Consider the following 23,199-nt stretch of genomic DNA (forward strand, 5'->3'; position numbering starts at 1 on the left):
TAGCTGGTTTGGCTTAGTGGATAGAGTGTCAGCCTGTGGACTGAAGGGTCCCAGGTTTGATTCGGTCAAGGGCACATGCCCAGGTTGCGGGTTCGATCTTCAGTGTGGGGCATGCAGGAGAAAGCCGATCAATGATTCTCTCTCATTGTTGATGTTTCTACCCCTCTCTCCCTCTCTTCCTCTCTGAAATCAATAAAAGTAGATTTTAAAAACATACATTATTATGGTCACATGCTTTAACTTGGTTGAAGAAAAAATTAATCTTTTATAATTTTTAGCGATGTCCACACTAGAATTGCTTATCCATATATATAAAGAGCCAGGGGCCGTCACACCCGAAACAACTGCACTGACGACCGAACAGGCTGAACGGGGCGATAAGGCTGGCAGGGGGGTTAGTGAGGGATGACCAAATGACTGAGCAGCAGGCTGCATGGGGCAACCAGGCTGGCAGGGGGGTTAGTGATTGATGACCAGGCCGGCAGAGGGGGGCAGTGAGGGGCAACCATGCTGGTGGGGCGGCAGTGAGGGGGGGCAGTTGGGGGCGATCAGGCAGGCAGGTGAGCAGCTAGGAGCCAGCAGTCCCGGATTGTGAGAGGGATGTCCGACTGCTGGTTTACGGGCCTAAACCGGCAGTCGGACATCCCCTGAGGGGTCCCGGATTGGAGAGGGTGTAGGCTGGGCTGAGGGTATCCTCCCCCCCCCAACACACACACCGTGCATGAATTTCATGCATCGGGCCTGTAGTCCAGAGGTCCTCAAACTTTTTAAATGGGGCCAGTTCACTGTCCCTCAGATATTCCACACATGCTCACTGCGGCCCCGGAACAAGTTGGCTGCTAGGCAGCGGCGGCAAAAACACCCGGCAGGCCAGATAAATGTTTCCGGCGGGCCACATGTGGCCTGCGGGCCATAGTTTGAGGACCCCTGCTCTAGTCTATATAATAAAAGTGTAAGCAACCATTATGGTGGAACAACCAGAACGACCGGTCACTATGATGCACACTGATTACCAGGGGACAGACGCTAAACGAAGGAGCTGACCCCTGGTGGCCAGTGTGCTCCCACAGGGGGAGCGCCACTCAGCCAGAAGCCAGGCTATGGCTGGCGAGTGCAGCGGTGGTGGCAGGAGCCTCTCCTGCCTCCATGGCAGCATTAAGGAACAGGGAGCCCAGTGGTAAGGAGCAGTGAGCAGGCAGGCAGTAAGGAGCAAGGGTTCCCAGACTGCGAGAGAAATGTCCGCCTGCCTGGACTGCGAGAGGGCACAGGCCGGGCTGAGGGACACCCTCCCCCTACTCCTCAGTACACGAATTTCATGCACCAGGCCTCTAGTTAATATCTAATTTCAGAGAAAATTTTCTTTTAATTCTAGTTGGATTTTGACTCTGATTTATAGGTAGTTCTCTTTTTCTCTTTTCTATAAGCTATACTTTTAACACTTTAAAATTCATTTTGTATAAATAAAATGTTCATATTTTTTGAGGACTCTAGCAACTCTCTTGGTCTAACCTGTCCCTTTCTCTCTGCAGAAAACTTGTTTTGTTTCCTATAGATGTCTATTTTTCTTTGTATAGATAGAAGCAAATACCAGTATAATAATATATACTTTCTCCTTCTTATATAAAGTGTAGCATACTATGTAAATGATTATGCTGCTTTGCATTTTTTAGTTAATATACCTTTTGGATCTTCCCGTATTAGTGTATGGAAAACAAATATTTAACAGCTTCAGACTATCCCATTGTATGCCTGTACCATAGTTTATTGAACTAGCTCCCACTGATGCATAGTTGAGGTTTTTTTTACAGTCTCTTACAATCACAGACAACCTGGCTTGAATAACCTTGTATACATGTCATTTTGTATATGCGAGGTGTCTATGTAGGATATCTTTCTAGAAGTAATATTGCTGGGTTAGTGAACAGTGCAATTATAATTTTGATAAATGCTGTCCTCCTTCAGGGTTGTACCATTTTGAACCTTCTTAAATAATATATTTGAGCACCTGTTTCTTCATAGCCTCACCAACAGACTCCAACTTTTGAGTTTATATCAGTTTGATAGGTGAAAAATGATAACTAGGTGTAGTTTTAATGTGCATTGCTATGATTATGAATGAAGATGAATATCTTTTCATATGCCTAAAGGCTATTTCAAATTCTTTTTCTGTTCTTGCCCTTTGCACATTTTTCTTTGGATTGCTTTTTCTCTAATCAATTTCTATTTGTAAATTAGCGAGTTTAGCCCTTTGCAATGTGAGTTGCAATTATCCCCAGTTGTCATTTGTGTGTGTGTGTGTGTGTTTGTTTTTGTGTTTTTTTTTTTTTACTTTCATGTATTTTGGGCTAGAGCAGGCTTAAAAGTTGTATCTTTAAGTTTTAGGTAGTTAATACTGATTTTTTTTGGTGTCTGGATTAAGTCACAGAAAAGTCTCCAAGAATTTAGAATTTGCTTTTGTTTTCTTTAATACATTTATGGTTTCATTTTTAAGTTAAATCTTTGATCCATGTAGAATTTATTCTGGCATTCAGGGGTGATGTATAGATTCAGCTTTGTCTTTCTCAATGTGCTCACCAGTTACCTTATCCATTTGTTTCAGAATACAATGCACCTTTATTGTATCCTGAACTTCCCGATATATTGAGGTACACCTCTCAACTTCCTGTTCTATTCCTTCAGTCTTCCTATTCATACACCAGTTTACATTATTGGTTTTATAAAATGTTTTTGATATTTCATAAAGCTAGTTTCCCTTGTTGCCCTTCATTTTCCTGGCAGTTCTTGCTTGCTTATTTTTCCATGTGAACTTTAGAATCATTTTGTCTTGTTCTGGTGGGGGGAATCTCTTTTAAAAAATTGAGATCATGTTAAATTTATAAACTAACATAGGGAGGTTCGATATTTTTCTGGTGTTGAATTTTCCTGTTCAAGGACATTGTATATTTTTCCATTTGATTTTACTCTCGAATCCTTGTGAAGCTTTTAAAGGTTTTCTCATGTAGGTTTTGCCCATTTCTTGTTAAATTCATCTTAACTATTTTACTTTTTATTGTTTTTATAAGTACAATCTTCCTTTGTCTTTTCTAAATGGTTGTGACTGTGTATATGAAGGCTATTTATTTCTGTATAAGTACAGAAATTGGTAGACCCTGGAGTTTTAAGTCATTTTTTTTAAAAGACTTTAAATTCTTCAGAATCCCTTATATATTTTTGCCTAAGAAAAGGAAAGACTTGGGAGTCAAGCTTGCAGTTTAATTTTGTGTCTTCATTTATTAGTTCTGTGGACATCTGGGGATCTGTTTGACTACTCAGAGCCTCAGTTTCTTAATCTGTAAAAGGAGCAATTTTGTCTTTGTTAGAAAGTTGGGAGAATTAAAAAAGAAAATATAAAGCTCATCATATAATTCCACTTCCATCATCACTGCCAACATGGGTTGAAATTTTGTTCTTTTTTCCTTTTTCCTACTCTTACCCCTCTCACCTTTAAAATGCAAAAAACAAAACCATGAAGAAAAGCAATAAAAAGGTATTCAAATTGAAATTATAACAAATAAAGTATATTACAATTGTTGTGGTTCAATTTGAGCAGGATAATCAACACACTTGAGAATAGAGAACAGATTCAGACCAGCATGAGATTCTCCCTGCTTTCTATCCTGATTACTTTTTGCCCTCTTGGATGCACCCTGACAATGAGGCTACCCAGACATCCTGTATTTCCTATCATGAATGTTCTGCTATCCAGTTCTGTCAGTTCAGATACATACTGCCCCATGCCAGTAAAAAACAGCCTGTTTCTCCTCGTGTATCTCATCTGTCCTATAGCATGGCCCTGGATAGGCTGGAAATGTGAGGAGAGAAACTATGTCCATCCTGTCCACCTAGCAAAATACCTGCCAATGAACAGACTCTGAGATTTGTTAAATAAATGAATAATAATTAACGTTGATCTTTCTTTTGTCTTATGTGTCTGGGTAACTCTTACCTCTCTCCAAGTACCCTATAAGCTTCTTGAAGATAAGATTATCCCATTTGTCAATAATAAAGTAATGTCAGTACAGATTTTTATTAAACAAAAGTATCTACTAGTCCTATATAATAAAAGGCTAATATGCAAATTGTCCCCTCGACCAGGAGCTTGATGGGAGTTCGACTAGGGAGCAGGGCCAGTGGGCCAACCTCCCGCGTCCCCTCCCTTGGCCAGCCCGGCCTGATCGTCCGATCAGGGAGGTCAGACTGGACCTCATCCATGCACGAATTCATGCACCGGGCCTCTAGGATATATATATAAAAAGCCAGTGACCACAAAGCTGTAACTACCAGAATGACCGGTTGCTATGACACCCACTGCAGCCAGCGAACTGGTCTGGTCAGGGGGTGGGACCAGCTGGCCAACCACTCTGTGGCTCCTCCTCCCGGCTGGCCCCACCCCTAATCGCCCCCCCCCACCCCACCCCAATAAGGGGTAGGGCCAGCCGGCCAACCTCCTGCAGCCCCTCTTCCTGCCCGGTCCCACCCCATATCAGCCTCCCCACCCTGATGAGGGGCAGGACTGGCCAGCCAACTGCCTGCAGCCCCTACCCGGGCCTGATCAGGCTCCAATCGTGCGGGCTGACTGGTGAACCACCCTCCCGAAAGGCCTGGCCCCAATCTGCCCTGATTGGGGCCAGGCCAGCCAGACCCCACCCATGCATGAATTCGTGCACTGGGCCTCTAGTTACTAGAGTATACTAGAATCTAGGATAATAATAAAAGCAATAATTAACATTTATTGAACATTTGTTACATTCCAGAAACTGTTATAAAGTCTTGATGTGGATTACTTTATATAATCCTCCACAATTTTGAGTTGGATATTGTTATTATACATACTAGAGGCCCAGTGCATGACAGGCCCCACCCCCTGGTCGAACTCCCGGTGGAGGGGACAATTTGTATATTACGCTTTTATTATATAGGATGGTGAAAATGAGACACACAGGCTTGGGGACTTGCTGAAGATTACACAAGCTAAGAAGTGGAGAGCTGGGATTCGATGCAGGTGTTGTGAGTCTAGCAACCCAACTTTTCACCTGCTTCAGATCTTTAAGACAATTTGTTCAATAGTATAGTCATTTATGTAGCTCCTTGAAAATTTTAGGGAAAGTTATTTAATTATACTTGCAAGTCTCAACTTTCTTTCCCAACAATCCCACTTTAGTAACTTCCATTTTGTTTTTTCCAATTTATCTCAGACTTCATGTTCTCCAGGAGGCTTTATTTGACCACCTGTCTGGCATGTAAGTAAGTGTTCAATAAAAAGTAATTTTCACTTTTTTCCCCCTTTTCCAGGTTCACAATAAAGGTGCTAATAAAGAGAATGTAAGAGAAGAATATAATTAAATATTTGACTGAGGTAAGTTTTTTATGATTTAATTTTTTTAAGAGATAATAGTTAATGATATGTTGATCAACCCTGTACTTACATTGTTGTATACTTACTCATTTATTTTTTAGACATACAGGTGCTGAGTCAAATATTATACATGTTTTAAATATACATATGGCTAAAGTGCCCTCTGTAAAGACTACCAATTTATTACCACCACCCTCCCACCTTATCCTGATCCCCAGCAAAGTCCATGAGGGTCATGTTTTCCATACCCCTGCTCACACTGAGTTTTTAAATCTTTTTAATTTTCTCCAGTCAATAGGAGAAAAAAATGGTACCTTTTTGAGATAGCAAGGTTTTTGCCTAAAATAAACTTTATGTTTTCAAAGACCTCTTTCATCCTATATAATAAAAGGCTAATATGCGTGGAACAACCGGTAACTATGACACACACTCACCACTGGGGGCAGATGCCCAACACAGGAGCTGCTCCCTGGTGGTCAGTGCACTCTCATGGGGAGCGCTGCTCAGCCAGAAGCTGGGCTCACAGTGGCGAGCGCAATGGCAGTGGTGGGAGCCTCTCCTGTCTCTGTGGCAGCGCTAAGGACCCCTCAGGGGATGTCTGACTGCCAGCTCAGGCCCATTCCCTGGCAGTCCGACATCCCCCGAGGGGTCCCGGAGTGTGAGGGGGCACTCTGCAAAGTTGCTGTTGCTCCATAGCTCCTGCGTTGAGCGTCTGCACCCTGGTGGTCAGTGCACATCTGTCGTACACCAGGCCTCGAGTTTGACATGTTTATTTACATGAAGAATTTCCTTATTGAGACTGTATCTGTGATTCTCATGTGTAAGTGAGACACTCTTGGACTTTAAATGTGATGAAAATGTTAAAATATGTTGTGTTCTTTTTTAGTCTATTGCCCTAACTCATAAATATTTTAAAATTATTGACACTAATTGTTCTGGGTACAGAAAGTTTCCGTCTATAGAGAGCAATACCTGTTGTTGTTTTTTAAATTTATAGTAGAGCTTTAAAAACTTCAACTTCTTAATAGATTTCAAACATGGGTACAATTGCAGAAAAGCATACCGAATAGGATTTACAAACTTGGGTAATCATGGAATATTATTGAGTTACGTGAACTAAGTGAATATGCTTTCACATGTAAACCTATGAATATTGACATTAAGTCTCATCTGTCCAAAGGATTTTGCCTGTTGCTGATACGAATGTGGGCTCTAATTTTGTGTTTGTTTTTTATTTTATTTCGATCAAAAAGGATTATACACACTATTGACCTACTCTTTGTTCTTTGACTCAATAAAAACCAATTAAAACTTCCCACCCCAGCCAGTTGGAGTGTTGTCCTAAACACCAGAAAGTTTCCAGTTCGATTCCCAGTAGGGCACATTACCTAGCTTGTAGATTTGATCCCCGGTTGGGGGCATGTACAGGAGGCAACCAATCGATGCTCTTTCCTTCTCTTCCCCCCCCTCCCTAAAAAAATCAATAAAAACATATCCTCAAGTGGGGATTAAAAAGTAATTTATCTTTTCCCTAGATATAAAGTGCATATTCTTATAATATAGATTGCATTTCATGTGAGTGCTTTTAAGTCCAAGTTAAAATTATTGAGGCCAGGACCAAGCCTGTTTTATTTACCAGCTTACATCTAGCAACTCATATAATACCTGGAACATACATGATAGACACACAAACCATTTTTGAAGGAGTAAATGATTGGTGTATATTGTCATTGAGTTAGAATTAAGATGTAAAAGAGAAGTATCTTAAATTTTAATTAAGAAACTTAATTTATTGGAGAATAAAACTAGCACCTGTGGTTTTTAAAAATAGGCATACATAGTTATAGTGACACTTGCTACCTTAAAATTTTGTGACATTTTATTTAGACTGTTGATTTGGACTATATCTCATTTCTTTTCAGGCTCATTTACATTACGGTATTTTAAATATTCTTTTTCATTTGTATTTTTGTTGCTGTTAAGGGCAAAGTAGTATCTAAACCAGGAAGGATGCTAGATCTTATTAAGGAATCCTATTTATATTTCCTGTTATAGACGAAGTATTTTTTCAGTTATGTTATTTGAAGACAAGGATAAAGTGAATTCCCCAAAATATATTTTTAGTTATAATGGAGAGAAATTGAGTTGTATTTTAATTGTGTGGTTCGACATTTATTAAAAATAGAAGTAGAGACAGAGGGAAGGTGGGGGTGGGTGGGTGGGAAGAGATCAACCAAAGAACTTGAATGCATATATGCATAACCCATGGACACAGACAGTAGGGTGGTGAAGACCTGGGGTGGGGGGTAGGGGTGGACTAGAAGGGATCAATGAGAGAAAAAAGAGGACATATGTAATACTTTCAACAATAAAGATAAAAAAAATTTTTTTAAATAGAGGTAGAGATATGGATTGCCAGCCATGGAGAATATATAAATCTTTGTCCTATATCCTGCCTATTAAGCTTTTCTGACGCCTACACCGGTTTTTCACAGCCAAAATAAACAGAGAAGATGGAAAAATTATCTACTCCATTTTTGTTTAATCCTCCTCTGATAACATGAGTTTCCACTGATTTTAGTGAGGGAGGAAGAGGGACAGAGCGAATAAAAAAACACATCGATGTGAAAAAGAAGTATCGATCAGTTGCCTCCCATACTCACCCTGACTAGAGATGGAACTGCAACCTAGGTACGTGACTTAACTGGGAATCAAATCCACCACTTCTTGATGTAGGGGATGACACTCCAACCAGCTGAGTCATATCCATCAAGGCTCTAATACGTTTTAGCAACATTGTGAATTCTTGTCTCATACATTTTGTTTCCATTGGAATATGGGATTCTAATAAGGGGATGCATGAGCTAGTTTGTTATTTGCATGTAACATTTTAAAATTGATTTAATAATTTAGCAATTTTTATTTGTGTTTTAATTTGCTTAGCAACTCCTTCCTTAAAAAATAGTCCAGCCTGGCGGGTGTGGCTTAGTGGATTGAGCATCATCCCATGTACCAAGAGGTCCTGGGTTCAATTCCCAGTCAGGACATATGCCCAGTTTTCGGGCTTGATCCCCAGTAGGGGGCCTGCAGGAGGCAGCCAATTGATGACTCTCTTTCATCGATGTTTTTGTCTATTCCTTTCCCTCCCTCTCTCCCTAAAAACAAACAAACAAACAAAAAACATAAAAAGAGTCCAGTTCAGCCGGCGTTGCTCAGTGGCTGAGCATTGACCTAGGAACCAGGAGGTCACGGTTCAGTTCCCCATCAGGCATATGCACGGGTTGCAGGCTCAATCCCCACTGTGGGGCATGCAGGAGGCAGTCCATATTAACTTTGGACTGTATTTTTTAAAAATAGTCCAAAATTAAATGTAGGCAGACTTGAAATTACTGAATTTTTAGTTGTACCTAAATTGAGATTTCCTAGACTTTTCCCTCTGATATTGTGTCTAATGGTATAAGCTTGTATTTGTTTTCTAAAATAACCACAGTTTTGGGGTTCTTTAATCTCTTTTCTATGGCAGTATAGGAATTTGTGTATAGGTAGCTTTCATTTCACTGATGAGTTAATTTCTTTAAACCTAATTCTAAAAATACTCCTGGAAAGTGAGGAATTACTACCAGTAGTAGTTGAGACTGTCATTTATTTCTCTTAGCTGCATTTGTAAACATTTTTATACTGTACAAAAATAGATTTTGCCCAGCTGGTGTGGTTCAGTTGTTGTGTCAGCCCATGAACCAAGAGGTCATGGTTTAATTTCTGCTAAGGGCACATGCCCAGGTTGCAGGCTTAATCCCCAGTAGTGGGGCAGGGAGGGAAGGAGGCAGCCAATCAGTGATTTTCTCTCATTGTTGAAGTTTCTATCTTTCTCTCCCTCTTCCTTCCTCTCTCTGAAATCAATAAAAACACATTAAAAAAAGAAACAAATTTTAAGATATTGTTACGTATTTAGTGAGTTGGATTTTGTGCATTTGTAATAGTTTTTTCCTATTTTAGTCATCAAGCTTAAAATTTAGACTGGCAGTGTAAGTGGTTATTTGATTGGAAAATTGGAAAGAGGAGAAGTTCTGTCTTCATATACAGAATTTGTGGTGCAGAATATTTAGATAAAATTCCAATGATCAGGGTGAGAGTATAGAACTGCAGTAGGAAAGGAAAAAAAATTTAAGTACTTATATACAGAGGATAATAGATCCCTAGCAAAGCCAACACTGGGCTTACTTCTATAGTATCTGTAACTGTGTTGGTCTCTCACAGAGGTCTTATTAACTCAGAGTCTTAAGGGTAGAGTTATAGAAAAAAGGGATGGAGAACAGTAGATTTGGGTCACAAGTTCCATAGAGAGCGCAGTGCTTAGTGCAACTCCCTAGGGATATCCTCAGTCTCTGTCCCATCCTCCTTGAGAAATTTTTGTCCTTCCTAACTCTGGAAGCTTTGCTTAGTGTGCATGATGGATATGTGTGTGGAGCTGAGCAGAGAAGTCTGGCTCTGGTTATTACTGCTGTCTAGGTACTCTCTTTAAAAAGATTTCCAACATGGGAGTATGGCTGAACACCATCATTTCCGGGAGTATCATGCAAGTTTTTCCTTCATGCCAGTTTGTTCAGCGAGGACACGTAGTTCATGGTAAGGGTTGTGTTTGTGTATATTAAACCCAGTAAGTTTTGTTTTAAATAGATTTCGGTGTATTCTAATGTAATAAAGTTTTTCAGTCTGAATGTTCCAGCAGCCATCACTCAAACATTAATTGCTGTCATTGTCAAAGGATATCCTCCTACATCTTTTCTGGAGTCTTGAAACCATTCCACTTCCTTTTTCTTTTACTTTGAGAACTGATTACTGACACTTGGAAATTATAATCAGACTAGAGGCCTGGTGCACAAAATTCGTACACAGATGCAGTCCCTGGGCCTGGCTCGTGATCAAAGCGTGAGCGTCTGATGTGGAAGGGCAGGTCCCAGCTGACCTCTGGGCCCTGGGCAGCACCTGGGCCTCCAGGCCCCCGCAGGCTTCCGCCGCCGCTGCTGGTTGCCATCTGCGGAGCAATCGGTGGGGCTATCAGGCCCCGCTCGCACCCATCTTGGCCTGGTGCTGCCCACTCACCTGGTCTACCATTCCACCACTGTCCCGCTCTCGTTGGGGCCCATTGGGCTGGCAGCACCTCCAGTGCTGCCCACTGCCAGTGCCATCTCACCAATGCCCGCCATGTTCTGTGCTGCCCCCTGGTGGTCAGCACACGTCATAGCGAGCAGTTGGAACTCCTGGTCGAGAGGACAGTTAGGCTTTTGCATCAATCTTAATGGAAAGGTTACCAATTATTGCACTGAAAAATATGCATTTTCTCTAATAGTAATTGTTTCTCTTGGTGTCTCTCAGTTCAGTGCTTTTAAATACTTCTTAGGTGAATGAATGCTTTGTGTCATGCCCTAAATTAAGACATTTAAGACAGACTTTCTTGATGACTTTCCCACCTTCAATTCTACGGGAAGGGAGATAATTTATTTAATGTGAAATCTTCATAGAATCTTTCAGTTGTTAGATGTACTTGGGGTAGAAGAAGGATGGCTGATGTCAGTTACTTATATGACGATATAAGCTCTAAAACGAGTATGTGCTTGGGAGAGCTGAGAGCAGTGAGGGTTTTTATGGTGGGCCATACATGTTGAGCATTGGGCCTCTACTGTTTGTGTGCATTCCGTCATTTAGTGCTCACAAATCAGAGAGGACAGATGCAGTCACCCCGGTTTTAGAGAACAGAAGGCCTCGGTTATGCACTTTGTCCTTGGGTACACAGCTTAAGTAGGTTAGAAAAAACAGTGACTGGAATCCAGATCTCTCTGGCTCCAAAGTCCGTGCTCTCTTCTTATGTACATTGACCGAGAAAAGGGTCTCACAGTTGCTAGGATGTTTCTGTTACTGTAGATAATTGAAGTGTTGGACAGAATGAAGATGAAGCTACTTTGTCATCACCATCACCTTCGTTCCTACCATCCTCTTTATTTCTATCATTCTTCAACATTAACTGATGAAGTTTAGGAGCCTGCCAGGGTGTCTGGCTCGCTGTGTTCAATACAACATAGGCTTGTTTAATTTAACAGTGCTCTGAGATGAAAGGTTCATGACGGCCAAGTACAAACAGACCTTCTGTTGGATGTTAATTTTGTTATAGAAGAGATGCTTGTTTTTCCTTGCTCTTTGCTAATAAAGAAGCTGGCACATTTTCTCATGAGTTAAAAAGAATTTTGACTTGTTTATAGCTGTGTAATCAAAGGGAAGTGAACAGTTCTGATAAACATTTTCTTTGTGCAAATCTTTGGTTCATTTCACACCTGCCAGGGAATTGCAAATTGTGTGCTCTTGCTCTTTTCTCTTTTTACTTTGGACTTGATTTTATGGTTGGTCACTGAAGGGATTTCATGGTAGGAAAAGAAATAAATTGTTTCTTCATTTGAACAGACTCTGTGTTTTTTACAGCAGGTTATCCTATAGTAGGCAGAATGATTTAACCAGGCCACTGCACAGAGGTGTCATTGTATGATTTTTTGTAGTCAATTTTTAATGACAGCTCTGTTGAGATATAGTTCACATACCATAAAGTTCACCCATTTAAAGAATACAATTCAATGGATTTTAATATATTCACAGAGTTGTGCACTGATCGCCACTGTCTAATTCCAGAACACTTCCATCACCCCGAAAAGAAACCCCTACCTAATGAGCAGTCACTCTTCATTCTTCCCTCTCTTTAGCCCCTGGAAACCACTTTCTGTGTCTATGGATTTACCTCTTGGACCCGTCGTATAAATGGAGTCACACAATATATGCGGCCTTTTGCGTCTGGCTTCTTTTACTTGGCATGTTTTTGAGGTTCATCTATGCTGTAGCATGTATCAGAAATTTCATCTCTTTTTGTTGCTGAATAATATTCTATTGCATGGACAGACCACATTTTGTTTATTCACCTATTGATGGACATTTGGGTGGTTTCCACATTCTGGCTGTTATGAATAATGCTGCTGTGAACTGTCAGGTATAGGTTTTTGGGAGGACATATGTTTTCATTTCTCTTGGATATGTACCTAGGACAGGGATGGCGAACCTTTTGAGCTCGGCGTGTCAGCATTTTGACAAACCCTAACTTAACTCTGGTGCCGTGTCACATATAGAAATTTTTTGATATTTGCAACCATAGTAAAACAAAGATTTATATATTTTATATATATTTTATATATTTAAATGCCATTTAACAAAGAAAAATCAACCAAAAAAATGAGTTCGCGTGTCACCTCTGACACGCGTGTCATAGGTTCGCCATCACTGACCGAGGAGTAGAATTGATGGGTCTTATGATTAACTCTATGCCCTAACTTTTTTTATGAACTGCCAAACTGTTTCCAAAGTGGCTGTATCATTTTACATTCCCATCAGCAATGTTAGAGGATTCCAATTTCTACATATCCTTGCCAACATTTCTTATTTTCTTGGTGTTTGTTTTTTTATAGTAGCCATCCCAATGGGTATGTGAAGTGGTATCTCACTGCGGTTTTGCTTTGCATTTCTCTAATGACTAATGATATTGAGCATCTTTCCATGTGCTAATTGGCCACTCATATATCTTTTCTAGAGAAATACCTGTTCAGATTCTTTTTTTATTTTTAAATTGGGTTGTCTTTTTATTGTTGAGATGTAATAGTTCTTTATTCTGGAAATACACATGTACACACACATTCTTGTCAGATAAATGAAGTGTAAAAATTTCCTCCCATTCTTGAAGTTGTTCTTTGAAGCAGAAAGCTTTTATTTATTTTTTTTATGAAGTTCAGTTCATCTACTCTTTGGTTGTTTGTGCAGTCTTTTCTCTTTTTGAAATTCTGTGTAAGATTAAAAATTTCTCATTATTTCTCCTATTTAAAAAATTGATGCAAAATTGAGTAGTCAGCTAGTTAACTATATAGGCGATTAGAGGTATGAAACATCTTTCATTTTTTTCAAATATTCTCATCTAATTCAATGTGAAAAGACCAATTTTTCTAATCTAACACCTAGTGTGCCTTTTTTTAAAAAAAATTAGAAAAATGACTTTTCAGTGTTCTGCCTAGCTCAGAATGCAAGCATAGTTCTGTGAACTTGACTGGGCTTGGGAATCCAGAGTGAGTGGAACATGGCCCTGTCCTTAAGAAACAAGTGCTCAGATGCCATGCTAGTAGCATGCACAGAGGAGGTATGCAGGAGAGGAGGGAGTACTCTCCTCCATCTGGGCAAGGATGCCTCGTTAAGAGGAGACACTTGTGTTCAGTCCACAAAGATGTTAGGGTCTATGGTTCTCTCTTCTGGTTACTTGCTGCTGTGTTTGCCATGTTTCCTGGTACCAGATACCTTATAGCAACAATGTTTATGATTATCGATGTAATAAAATGTTGACATAGGTGTGATGACTTTGATGCCTAGAAGCGAACCTAAAGAAACCAGTTTAATTTCTTTAGGTCTAATTAGTTCAGCATGGTGTGTGTGTGTGTGTCTAAGCAGAAGAAGCTGTATGTGTGTGTGTGTCTCTCTAAGCAGAAGAAGCTGTTTGTGTGTGTGTGTGTCTAAGCAGAAGCCGTGAGTGTGTGTGTGTGTCTAAGCAGAAACCGTGTGTGTGTGAGTGTGTGTGTGTGTCTAAGCAGAAGCCGTGTGTGTGTATGTGTGAGAGAGTGTATGTGTGTGTGTGTGTGTGTGTCTAAGCAGAAGAAGCTGTATGTGTGTGTGTGTGTCTAAGCAGAAACCGTGTGTGTGTGAGTGTGTGTGTGTGTCTAAGCAGAAGCCGTGTGTGTGTATGTGTGAGAGAGTGTGTGTGTGTGTGTGTGTGTGTCTAAGCAGAAGAAGTCCAAATAGATTCATATAATCACAGCATAAAATTTGAGGCAGAGAGTAACAGTTGTTTGGCTGGAGAGGATTATAGAGAGTTGGGTGTTCTGTTAATGAATTCAGATTTTCTCTGTTGATGAGTCCGGCAGGGGCAGAGTGATGTGGTCACTTTGGTTACTTTATATGAATGTTGGGTGCAAGGGACAGGACTGGACACAGAAGACCCATTACACTGTTACACTAGTCCAGGTGAGAGTTGATGAGGGCCTGAACGAGGGTATTTGTGCCTGAGTTGGGTTAGACAACAGGTTGGAAACATGTAGGAGCTATTAGGAATCCTAGCTACAGGTAACAGAAACCCTGCTCAAACTATCTTTTTTTTAAAAAATATATTTTATTGAGTTTTTACAGAGAGGAAAGGAGAGAGATAGAGAGTTAGAAACATCGATGAGAGAGAAACATCGACCAGCTGCCTCCTGCACACTCCCCACTGGGGATGTGCCCGCAACCAAGGTACATGCCCTTGACCGGAATTGAACCTGGGACCTTTCAGTCCGCAGGCCAACGCTCTATCCACTGAGCCAAACCGGTTTTGGCAAACTATCTTAAGTTAAAAGAGAGATTAATTGGAAGGTTCTTGGAGAAGGGCACACAAGAAAATGAAAATGCTGCAGTGACCAGTGATGTTGGGGATTAGAAGTGGTACTTGTTATCACAGGGGCTCTTTTCCCTATCTCTGTTCTCTCAGGTTTTTCCACAGAGTAGCAGCCATCTTCACACTCTCCAGTCAAGGGGACAAAAGAGCTTCTCCCTCCTAGCTATACTCTAAAACCCCAGGGGCTCTCGGCTTTGGGTTTTTGTGCCTTCACTAGGCATTGGGGTCTTTGTGGAAGCTTTCTACCACCAACACATTGGGAGTGCCCAAAAGAAGTGAGGGAAAGGTTCTGAGTGGAGCCAATCCTGTCCATCTACTCTGGAAACACAGACTAGACCCCAAAATTGAGAAGATCGGAGGAGGAAGTGGGGGTCAAGAATGCCTCTCAAGTTTGTGGCTTTGGTAACCTGTAATGATTCCATCCAAGAATAAGGGTTCAGGGGCAAGTAAGTCAGAGTGCAGTGAATAAAAAGTTCAGTTTTAGACCAGCCTAGACTAGGACATAGGTCTAATCACAATTTGTATGTTACCCATTTTTATGATTTGTTGATTGGTTTGGCTTCCTTTACCATTAGAAGACCCACAAGGACAGAAACTGTCTGTTCTCTTTGCTATCAATCTCCAGAGCCTAGCATACTCTAGTTGGCAGTAGTAGGTATTTAGTAAATAGATGTGAATTAATGAATTCAAGTGCACATTTCCTGCAGGAAGCTGGATGGACAGTATGTATCTCAGGTGAGGACAGGAAATACAGACTTGGGAGTTATCACTGTAGGGGTAGATGGTAAACAAGCCCAAGAATTGTCCTTATTGGCTAAGGGACTGAAAATTTAGATATCATGTGGACCTGTAATTTTCATGTCCAGGGAGTGAAATTACCTTTTCTCTTTTTTCTTTACACTGTTGCACTGCCTAGTAGTTACTGCCAGTAATTACCTACTGACAGTCCTGCCAATGATTTTTTTAAAGTTTGTGACAGATTAGAATTAGATTTGTGATAGATGGAAAAATAAAGGTGATAAAGACAGATTCTGTTTCCTTTTAAGAATAACTGACTCATGGGATGAGACCTTGGATATGATTTCAGATCACTCCTGTAAACTCTCACAAAAGATGTTTATAAAACACTTGGAACAATACAGATTGTACTAAGAGATGTGCTTTGATCAACTCTGGAGATACAAAGCAGGGAACTTAATAAATCAAGTCCTATTTGTGAATAGAAAGGACTGGAAGTTCACCTTAAAAGTAGGAATTTAGTTCACGTCCAGACTTAAATTTTGTATTTTGAATAGCAGATGTTATCTTAGTTTCATCTTTTATATAAAAATAAAATGAATTATAGATTTCAAATCTTGGCATTTTGAAATCTGACTCCTGATTCTGATCTCTTAATAACTATTGGAACACTAGTCTAGAAATGGAATTTGACTTTCGTTTTTTACCCTTTAATTTGGAGGTAAATGTGCTTCCAGCTCTGTCTTCCCTCTGTACTCAGGAAACCAAACCATTGGTACTTTGGATATGCCATAATATTTGTTATTTAAATATAAGAAAAACACGGTCATCTTTATATAAAGTAGTAATATTATGTTCACACTTGGGAGAAGTTGGTTTTTGTTGTTTTCATTTTAAGGCATAAATATAGTTGTATTACTTTCGTAGGCTGAACACTTCGCAACCTAACACCCTGCCATATGACAAGATACAGTAAATTGCATATGTTTTAGTTTCCTCCAAGCTCTCTTCCCTCCTTTTTTTTAAAATTTATTTAATTTTTTTTACTAAAGAACTCCTACTAAATTTGCCTGACTCCAAATGCAGGCCAGTGTCTTCTAGCAAGTTGTAATATAATAGAGCATTTCTAAGAACTCAAATTGAGTAGCTTATAGCATCTCAGCTTTTGAAATTACCGTAAGTTATATTTAATTTTTTTTATATTCTTGCATAAATTAGTTCAGTACATGATTACTGAAAATGGAAAATCTCGATGCTGAGATCCCAGACCCCTGCAAATTGTATCCCTTTTGAAATCAGAGGTGAAATTAAAGAATGCTGATTTCTGGAGGCACTCTTATTAGTTACTGGAAAAATATAGTTAAAATGCATCTGAAATGATTTTATTCTTAGGAGGTAGTTAGCTTCTTTCTTTACTAATTAATTCTTCGAAGGTAGCATTATTCAAAAGAGAGAAGGTGACAGCCTAGATGTCAGGGAGGGAGTAAGCAGCTCTCACAGACTGGTAAACATGGGGCCCTGAAGGAGTCTGAATCCTTCTGTAGTTGGTTTCTGGGCTTTGTCAGGGTCACTCCTCTAATGTACTACCTAAGGCGACAAGATCACTTTCACATACACAGTCTTTCCACTTATTTGACTTTTGGATTTTTGTATGGCTGATAAATATAATTTTAAAAGGATCATTAAATAATGGGAAATCCAAACATTTTATCTCTCCCTAGATTTAGTCTAATTAAGAAGAATTTGTTTGAAATATGAGAAGTATAAGACAATTGAAGTGCACTTCTATTTAAGTGTGTATAGAATTTAGGCTAATGTGTTGCCTAGCAGTTATAAGGAATCCGATAAGTGCTTATAAGTAATCCATATAATTTGGTATATAATTAGGCATTCCTAATGTGCTTTAACTATAGTTTCTATAGTTGAAGTAGCTGATGAATTTTATGTTCTCTACTGAATAGTCTTTGATAGACAAACAGAAGGCAAAAGCTAGTTAATCAGTTTTTGCTTCTATGTTTAGGAAAGTCTGAATTTAAGTTGTAGTGTAAATCTCAAAGATGGCAAAATAGTGTACAGATATGAGATAAGAGTGGGGGAGTGTGTGGTTTTTAGACTTTTTTTTTCTTAATCGTCATCCCAGGATATTTTTCCATTGATCTTTTAGAGAGAGAGGAAGAGAGAGGGAAAGACAGAGAAACATCGATTGGTTGCCTCCTACACATGCCCGGACCAGGGCCTGGCCCGGGGAGGAGCCTGCAACTGAGGTATGTGCCCTTGACCTGAATTGAACCCGAGACCCTTTGGTCAGCAGGACGATGCTCTCTCCACTGAGCCAAACTGGCTAGGGCATTTGTAGACTTATTTTCTGAGTGTGTTATTCATGAAACTCCAGTACATTTTCAGAGGGCAGGGGAGGCTGGCCTGTCACCCTGCAGAGGCTCCAGGAGCATCATTTGAAACCACTGTGCCATGCTGTCATTAATGAAATGGCAAATCTTGGGCGGGAACGAAGGATAAATTATTCATATAGCCTATTTGTTATATTTGTATACTGTATTGCTTATACGATAAACACTGATAGGATTTTAAATCAGAATTGTTTAAATATGTAATAATCACAATACTAGTTAATCACACTACACAGCTCTAAAATAGTCTTGTCTTCTTACAAAAGAAGCCTTGCCTGACTTTGCAAGATTATGATAACACAGAGTACCTGAAAGCCAAAGCATGGAAGATAAGTTGTCGTACCACCTAGTCCTGTCATGATGTTTTTTTCTCTTCCATGTTAAGGCGTATAATGAATTAGAGAATATAACCACTTGGAGAGTAAGTACACACCAAGTGCTCGTGGTTAGATGAGTCCACGCCTGCAGACAGGTGTGGTTCTACTGGGGCCTGGCTTGGAAGACTCACTGCTAAAGGGTTCAAGATTTCCTCTGTACTAATACATATGTGCTGTGAAATAGCTCTGTGACCTTGGGCAAGTTCTTAAGGTCAGTAACACGATTTAGCTGTAAAATATTCCGGTGAGTGGAAATGTTGCATATAAAGTATTTAGCATATAAGCCAAATAAGCCAACCAGAGAAAGACAAGTATCGCATGATCTCACTCATATGTGGAATCTAATGAACAAAATAAACTGTTGAACAAAATAGATCCAGAGACATAGAAGCATGGAACAGACTGTCAAAGTTCAGAAGGAAGACAGGGATGCCTGGGAAGAGATCAACCAAAGAACTTGTATGCATCTATATATTTATTACCCATGGACACAGACAGTGGGGTGGTAAAAGCCTGGGACGGGGGCCAGGGGTGGGCTAGAAGGGGTTAATGGGGAAAAAAGAGGGACATATCTAATACTTTCAACAATAAGATTTTTTTTTAAAAAAAATAAAGTATTTAGCATAGTGCCAGCCACATTATAAATTACCAGATGTTGGGCAGTAGAACAATATTTTCTTCAAAAGGAAATGTAACAGTAGGGCAATAATTGACAGTGGAGGTGTCATGAAGAAACACAAACTTGGTTCCTAGCTTGAGTGGAACTCAAACTGCAGCAGGGGTCATTTGTTATTTTAATTAAAGTAAATATTGGAGCTGAGATGGAGAAGTTCCATAATGTGGACTATCAGCTGTTGAATGCTTCTACTTTTTGGATACTTTTCTTACCATTTTACCTAAAACAGAACTTTCATTTTTAAAATCTGAAACATGAAAACAGAAAGTACTATGGTTTGTTTTTCATCTTTGTTTTAAATATATTTTTATTGATTTCAGAGAGGAAGGGAGAGGGAGAGAGAGATAGAAACATCAGTGATGAGAGAGAATCGTTGACTGCCTGCCTCCTGGAGGACCCCCACTGGGGATTGAGCCCACAACCCGGGCATGTGTCCTGACCGGGAATCGAACCCTGACCTCCTAGTTAATAGGTCGACCCTCAGCCGCTGAGTCACACTCGAACCCTGACCTCCTGGTTTATATGTCAACGCTCAGCCAGTGAGTCACAGTGGCCGGGCTTTCACCTTTTGTTTTAATAGTTATTGTTTCTCTACAGGAATGAGACCATTTACAGACTATGCTTGCAGAACCCGTGGTCTGGAATGTTATGGGTTACTGAATATTTAGAATATTAGCAGTGGTTTATAATGTGGATAAGAATTTGGGTATGATGTCTTTAGACTATGTGACACAGAAGATCATTATGTCAGTCAATTCACTAAAAGCTTATTGTTTAGTCAAATTGTTCCTTTGAGGACACAAAATATGACAGTTCAGAGGCAACCTGAACATTTTGCTAAAGGAATACAATTTTTATGGGAATCTGAAGTGCAAGGTTATCAACAGTTATCTCTAACAAGGAATATTTGATTTTATGTCTGTTGCATGAGTTCATTGGTTCTTTTATAGAAAAAGCCTAAAAGAGAAGTACCACTACAGTTGTAAATAAAGATAGTGAAAAGTTTGCAAATGGATACCCTTGACAAGCTGTACAATATCCTATACATTTGTGGCAAGATATGTAGACCTATTGAGTTTTATTTGTGATAAGTAAATAAACTTACATCTTTAATCAGGTGTAATTACCTCCCTTGGTCCAGTTAGCATAGAATTCCTTAAAATCAACAGATAAGAATATGATGTGGAATGGAGTGTTGTCTTTGATGCTAACATTTAGGGAATTTACTTCAAGCTTTCTGGTTATTTTATATATATATATATAGAATTTTGGATCTGTCTTCCTAAGTTTTCACATCTTTTTTTTTTTATTCCTTGCTGGAGGACTTGGCACTGAGAAGCTCCACTCTTGCAGCTGTGTATAGAAGTACTTTTTTATATTTGTTCTGAATTCATTTAGTTTTCAAGACATACCTTTGTTCTGGAATTCTAAATTGCCAGTGTACAATTCTTTAGTCATCTTATCACTAGTATTTATTATTTTAACTTTCACTGTATTAGAAGAGTCAGTTTATTTCCATCTTTATTCTTGAGTCGTGTTATTTAAATGTAATTACTAAAACTTTACAAATTATTTCCATAGTAGATATGGAATGGCTCTGTAATTTCATACTGAACATTCTGCATGAAATCCAACACTTACAACAATGTCAGACAGAATACATGTACAATAAATGTTTATTTGAATTAATGAATCGCTCTAGGGCAGTTTGTGGTTATAATATTTTCAATATTAAGTGACCAAGCCTTCAGTACTGGTAGTTTAGCTAAATATTCAGGCTTCATGTGAAGCCAGTAAACAGACCACTGTGCAATCCAGAGAGACCAGTTTGTTCACTTTTCCATCCAATAGTAATTTACTTTGACAATTGTGTTTATATAGAGTAAAGGTTAAAGGAAAGGGTGCATTTGAGGCAGTTACACCAATTGCTTTGCTACAATGATTTTCAGGTGCCATTGAAAAGGGGGCAATTTAAAAAAGATAAAATTTAGGCAGTTGTTTTTTCCAGTTTTATTGAGGCATAATTGACATGCAGTAAATGGCACGTCTCAAGTATACTGTTTAATCAGTTCTGAGATATATATGCACCCATAAAACAACCACAGTAAGAATAATGAAAATATCACCCCCCAAAGTTTCTTTGTACCCCTTTGTAATCTTACCCTTATGCCCCTCTGCCTCCATCTCCAGGCAACAGCTGATCTGCTTTCTGTCATATAGATTAGTTTGCCTATCTGAGGGTTTTATATAAGTGGACTTGTATAGTATATACTCTTTTTTTGTCTGGCTTCTTCCACACAGCATAATTATTTTGAGATTCATCCATGTTGAGTATATCAGTAGTTTATTCCTTTTTATTGTGGAGGAATGTGGATATTTACTGTTGATGGCCATTTGGGTGTTTCCAGTTTCTGGCTCTTACAAATAAAACTGATTTGAACATCAATATACAAATCTTTGTAAGGACATATGCTTTCTTTTCTCTTAGGCAAATACCTAGGAGTTGGGTGGCTAGATCGTATGGTAGGTGTATGTTTAACTTTGTAAAAACTAGCAAATTATTTTCAAGTTATTGTATCCTTTTACTTTCCCAACCAGCAGTTCATGAGAGTTCCAGTTGCTCCACATCTGTTAACAGTTAGTATGCTTAGTCTTTTTAATTTTAGCCATTCTAATAAGTGTTTAGTGCAGGATGGGCAACCCCTGGCACGCATGCCAAACATGGCAAGCCAGTAACTTTTGTTGGCACGCGAAACCTTCTCTTATCTTCCATTTACAGTTTTTTTCTTAATATCGACTTTTTTTATTTTTCAGATAAATTCAGTGTAGGTGCATCATAGATAAATAAATAATTTTACATAACAAGTTATCTTAAAGACCATAGACATGGCTGACTTTGAAATGTAGTTGACTGAATTTCAGAGTAGCTCAATTTGGAAGTAGAAATTTATTGACCTTAGAGTTTACTTGGAAAACATTGGGAAAAAAAGTGATTAGAGACCGGAGTACCAGAGAGAAGTGTCGAAAGCGAACTATTGAGGACTTGGAATGCCATTCCAGAAAATGTTTTTGTTTAAAAAACTTTGCAACAGCGTTATGTATTTTTCACCATCATATACTGTGTTTTTGTCGCTCGAATGAATTTTTTTATTTATTCAAGGTTCTTCACATATATACACCGTAAGAGATATCAAGTAGGCATAACATGTTCTCAAAAAAATTAGGGTTGGCACGCAGAAGGATTTTGAGTCAGAGGTTTTGCTGGTTTTGGCATGCACTCACAAAAAGGTTGCCCACCCCTGGTTTAGTGATATTTTATTGCATCTTTTTTTAATCCTTACTTTTCCATTGATTTTATTTTTTATTTTTTAGAGAGAGAGGGAAAGACAGAGAGAAACATTGATGTGAGACAAACACATCTATTGGTTGCCTCCTGCACACACCTGGACCAGGGCCTGAGCTGGGGAGGAGCCTGCAACCAAGGTATGTGCCCTTGACCAGAATTGAACATAAGACCCTTTAGTCCGCAGCTGACTCTCTATCCACTGAGCCAAACAGGCTAGGGCTCTCACTGCATTTTTAATTTGCATTTTCTTAATGACTGAGTTAAGCATCTATATATATAAAAGACTAATATGCTGAGTGTTCGACTGTTTGACCATTTGACTGGTAGCTATGACATGCACTGACCACCAGGGGGCAGATGCACAATGCACAGGCATGGAAACATGGAACAGACTGATGAATCTCAGAGGGAATGGAGGAGGGTGGGAAGACATTAACCAAAGATCTTATATGTATACTAGAGGTCCGGTGCTCGGATTCCTGCACTGGTGAGATTCCTTGGTCTGGCCTGTGGGGATTGGGCCAAAACTGGCAGTCCGACATCCCCTGAGGGGTCCTGAATTGTGAGAGGGCGCAGGCCAGGCCGAGGGACCCCACCGGGGCATGAATCTGTGCACTGGGCCTCTAGTTTAGGAATAAAAGATCATGATATTGGTCAACTTATTCTGAAGTGCTTTTTTAAAAAGTGTGTTTGTGGATTTATGTGCATGTGCAGGCCTGCAGGGATCCGTGCACTGGGCCTCTAGTGTGCATATAAG

General features: G+C 39.5%; 1 protein-coding gene across 3 annotated transcripts in view; it reads left to right on the forward strand.

The window, feature by feature from the left end:
- MKL2 (MKL/myocardin-like 2) overlaps positions 1 to 23,199 on the forward strand; it is a 205,780-nt gene that overhangs the window by 16,526 nt on the left and 166,055 nt on the right. For all 3 annotated transcript variants that reach the window (XR_435455.2, XM_006759669.2, XM_006759670.2), the window contains exon 2: positions 5,332 to 5,395. The gene's annotated coding sequence lies outside the window, so the exon portion shown is untranslated. The remainder of the gene's footprint in view (positions 1 to 5,331; positions 5,396 to 23,199) is intronic.

The sequence above is a fragment of the Myotis davidii genome, unplaced genomic scaffold (genome assembly GCF_000327345.1).
Source record: "Myotis davidii unplaced genomic scaffold, ASM32734v1 scaffold1115, whole genome shotgun sequence".
In the NCBI taxonomy this organism is placed as follows: Eukaryota; Metazoa; Chordata; class Mammalia; order Chiroptera; family Vespertilionidae; genus Myotis; species Myotis davidii.